Source organism: Syngnathus typhle, linkage group LG14 (assembly GCF_033458585.1).
Source record: "Syngnathus typhle isolate RoL2023-S1 ecotype Sweden linkage group LG14, RoL_Styp_1.0, whole genome shotgun sequence".
Classification (NCBI taxonomy): domain Eukaryota; kingdom Metazoa; phylum Chordata; class Actinopteri; order Syngnathiformes; family Syngnathidae; genus Syngnathus; species Syngnathus typhle.
The window spans coordinates 9831717-9836490 of NC_083751.1; positions in this window are offsets into that span (position 1 = coordinate 9831717).

Sequence of the window (4774 nt, forward strand, 5' to 3'; positions counted from 1 at the left end):
TTTGTATTATTTTATTTATTAGTATTCAAATGTGAATTGTTTTTTTCTGTCACTAGAATGATCTTTTTCTCCACGTCCTTGCAGTGAGTCATTTCTGCTCGGCATTAGCATATGAAAGTGGAAGCTGTCGAGCGGCGACAAAAAGCACAAAGCAGCTTCTCACGTTGACTTCACAACGTGTCACTCTGCTGTCTTTCCAACGGCCGACAAGCAAACTGTCGCAAGAAAAAAAAAAAAAAAGCCCGTTCAACACACACGCATTCCTTTTAACGTCTTAAGTCAGTCCGTCACTTAGCTGGTCATTTGCTTGGTTGACCAGCTAGTCTGTCGGTTTGGGTCAGTCGGTTATGCAAAAATGGCATCAGAGCAGATGTGGCTTGAATTGTTTTTTTTTCTTCAGTCCTTAAATGTCGCCTTCAGCGCAGCCGTCATTTATCGTTTGTGTTACTTTGACGTTAACAACTTCATCTTGTGGAAGGGGGGGCTTCTGGGTTCCACTCAGCGGTTGTTAATCAATCTTTAACTTGAGTGCATTTCTTCCTCTTGAGTGAGTGCATATAAATAGATCCCGGTGTCCCTCAAAGTTGCCGCTGACATCTGTCCCATCCGAGTGTCTCCTAGCTCCTCTTCCATCTGCTTCATACCCGACCAGTTCATGTTCCTACCTGCTAACTCTTCTTCCTGTTGCTCTTTTTATTTCAAGCCAGAGCATTTCACAGGGATGCGGTTAGCATGTTTCATACAATATATGCCAACAAGCCCAACATGCAAGAAGAATATCTAAAAAGCCTTCAATCCCATGCACCTCATTTCTTATTTAAGGACAGAGTTGATCACTACCCAGTTTAAAAGCACCAAAGATGTTTCTCCTCTCTTGTCGTTGGAACCTGCCCGCTTTGTACCAAATCAGTTCATACCCACCAGAGCCAAATCATGAAGAAGGAAGGACTCGGGCAAGATGAAGAACGGCATCGGGAAGCGGAAGCAGAAACGCTGCCAGTCGTTGACGACTTGGCAGCTGGCGTCTTTTAATTATAAGACGTGTCGGCGTGCGCTCGTGCGCGTGCATCTTCAATCTGCTGCCGCACGCCCACTCGCGCCTTCACTTCTCTTTGCCTCTGCCGCTCCAAACACTTGCAATCCTTTGCTGATTTGCAAATTGCCACAGAACCAAAACCAGCGAGTGCAGCAATTTTGCACCTATAGCCGTTTTTTTTTTTTTTTTTTTTGGTTAGAGTTCAATGTAGTTCAAGATGGAGGCTCGGGATGTAAGTGGGCATCTACAACATCTCTTTTGACAAACCCGCTTTTATGTGAGAGATGTTGTTTTATGCGCAAATGTGATCTGCGGTTTTCCGCACAGTCGTTAATTTTGCAGGCTGGCTGGCAGCCATGACGGATGAGACCGGAGACAGGAGGGGGGAGGGGGGGGATGAAAGATGGCCACCGCAGCCGGCAGGGCAAAGTCGTCACGGTGACTAACGGCGCAACCTGCTCAGAAAAAATAAAATAAAAAACTACATCGTCATCCTCTTCACTTGTCTGGGTAATCATAAACGCGGAGGAAAATCCGGTGGAGCAAAGGATCTGTCCATGGTGCTGAAGGACTGTACCTAATCAAATGTCCTCTGTGGGAGAAATATTATGTTTTAAATGCAACATACATATTGCAGTTGGGTGCGAAATGATGAAAGACGAACGTGTCCCACTTTGACGTCCCACATACTGTAGTCAGCCTGCTCTGAATCAGTAAGCAAATCCTTTTTTCTTTCTTTCAACTTTTATCACGCCACAGATGTATTTATTATTTTGATGTTATTGTCAGGCTGGCCCACTTTGCTGCGCCACAACACACGGCACATTTGAATGATCACATGATCAACTTCATTGTTTCATACTGAGGTCTGGAAGGGGAGCACATTGGTTCTTGACTCGGTTCTTAGCCAGGCTCTTAATGTCTGGTGTGCTTTTTGACATAGTTATTGAGTTGCTTCCAGACTTTGCTCGTAACTTTGTTCTCAACTTAGTTCTTACTTTTAACTTGTTTATTGACCTAGTTGTTGACTGGTACCCGACATAGCTCTTGACTGAGTTTGTAATTTTGTTCTTGACTGAGTCTTCATGTGGCTGTTAACAGGATTCCAGGTTTGCTTCTTGACTGGGTTCTTGACTTCTTCCTGGACTGGTTCTTGCCATGTTTCTTGACCTGGTATTTAACTTAATTCTTGTACATCTTGACGTGGTTCTTAACACGGTCCTTGATTTGGTTCCTGGCTATCTGTCTGGAAACTTTCCAGGCAATTTTTAACCATTTGTAACTCGATTAAAATAATAAATAATTGGATGGATGTTTGCAACCGCGTAACCCTAACCCTAACCCTGCATGTTTGCAAACATCTTTTGTGACATCAAAACCAACCACACAATCTTCTAAAACTTTGCTGCCTCAAGGATCCTCCATCCCCACACGCACACATATTAGCCTAGCGTTGCGCTCCAATCGGAGTTGACAGTGGTGAGCGGTGAGGAGACCACAGAGTAATCAAGGCGACAGAGCAGCGAGCGGCGCACACACCCGAGCATCAAACATTAATGCCAAGAAAGGAAGCCACGCACTCTGACACTTGAGATGAAACTATTCATGTTTGTGGGATGCAGCAATTGATTAGGCGTGCACCTGCGCCATGCTAGCGCCTCACCTTGCCTGCCGACACAAACCTTGCAATGCGTGACATCTTTGAATCGGATGTAAAGAAATGATGTTTTGTGTGACTTTTTTTGTTTCTATTCTATGGCAGCAATATACATGTGAATCGGGTAGACATGGAAATAGTCTCAGCTCCTCAGTATGGCACTAATATTAGTTGTTCAAGTGATGGCTTGAATCTACCGCTGACTGCTTATGGCGCATTTCTGAGTTTGTGCGAGGAGCATGCGAGCGAGCAAGCATCAAGGGAGCAAACAGATGAAGATGAAAACGCCTGCGGGCAAACACAACAATCTGGGAAAGAAAAGATTACTTAGAAGAGAGGGGGAAGAATGGAAAAGACGATAAGGATGACGAGTGGATGGACACCGGGAGGAAAGAGGCCATGAGGACTTCGCACAAACACGGGCAGCAAACGTGCACCACAAGACACACCTGCGCTCTTACACACACACGTAACACGCACACATGCGTGCACACACACACACTCACACACGTTTTTAATATCCTTTATTGATGCAGCTGGGCCAATTTATTTCCTTTTGTTTTTGTCCAAATCCCCATCCCACGTTTATGTGAGCCAAATCACAACATCACTTTTTGTCGTCTTCCTCCTCTCGCTCCTCTTCTTCCTCTCATCACACTTTCAAAGCCGTTCTTTGTGTTCCGTCGCCGCGTCCCAAATCCGACTTTTATTTTTTTCATGTTTTCTTTTTTTTCTTATTTCCAAGGCAGCCTGAATTTCCCGCAGCTTTCCCCCGCATCCTCAGTAACCAGGCGTGCACTCGTAGCGTTTATAAAAGATGGCAACCACCGGCCATATTATTATAGTATGGATTTAAAAATTCAGAGGGAGTCATGTCAATAGTTGGTGCCAGGGTCACGTAACATTTAGAAAAAGGTTTTTGGGAGGTTGCGTTGCATCGCCAACTCATTCAGTTTGCTGCTTGCTATTGCCTGTTTTTGTTTTTTGTATTGGGAAAACATCTTCAACTCTGTGATCTTTACTGAGAACCTCCTCCGCCTCTGTGCTTCAATTCTGTGACAGTGTGTACAATTTTCTTTACAAAAGTATTTTGTTTTGTGTACAGGAAGCATGCATGCATTCACGCTCAAATCCTGCAACAATGTGCTCCAGAAATGTTTGGCCACTTGGCAAGGAAATCATTAAAACTAAATTATGCATTTTTTTGTCATCTCAATGGGGGAAATCCGGGTTAAATGAAGGTTAAATAGAATTAATAAATTAACAAAAAGAAATAGATCTGTTGTCAGATTTCTTGAAGTAGTATATCCTATCGCATAACTGTATCGAGCTTTAATAGTGCTTTCTCTAAGTTATTAAATATAATAATGAATATACCAAATTTACAGCGAAACATTTTTACTCCAAAATAGCTCACACTCAATGTATCCGACGACTTTCGCCATGCTAGCCCCGTGGTGGCCATCTGCACGTCCCCCGACAGGGTGCCCGGGACGCTGCTCACACGTTTGCCTGCTTTGTGATGTTTTCACCGATTCACCACCACGGTCCATTGGGCGCCGTTGAACTGGACTGCCCTTACACCTGTCGATGGACCCCGTGGAGGCTATTTTGTGTGTTTTGGGGTGTTCTCTTGTATTGAGGGGTGCTAGGTGGCCGCTGTTGCTTTTTTTTCCTTTGTCTTTTAGCTTTGATTGCTTTGATGGCTTTTATCTTGTGCACTTTCTGACTTTCTTTGTGGCGCCGTTGTGTGGCAGCCTTGTGAGAGCCTATTGAGTTGCGCTCATGCCATCTGTGTGTTTTTTGTATACCCACTCTGTGGTATGGATACTGCTGGGGCCTGAATTTCCCCACCCCTGGGGATCAATAAATATTCAATCAATCAATCAATCAATCAATTCCATTCAAAGCCTCTGAGATGGAAAAATGTCTACTCGCTGAGCAAAACGCCTGCCATGGGTGTGAACGATAGGGGGCGTTAGAGATGCGCTTAGGCGGGGCACAGTGTAGGAGGAGGAGGAGGAGGACGAAGAAGAGAAGGAGGAGGCAAGAGAGGAAAAAAAAGAAGGCGGGGGGACGCT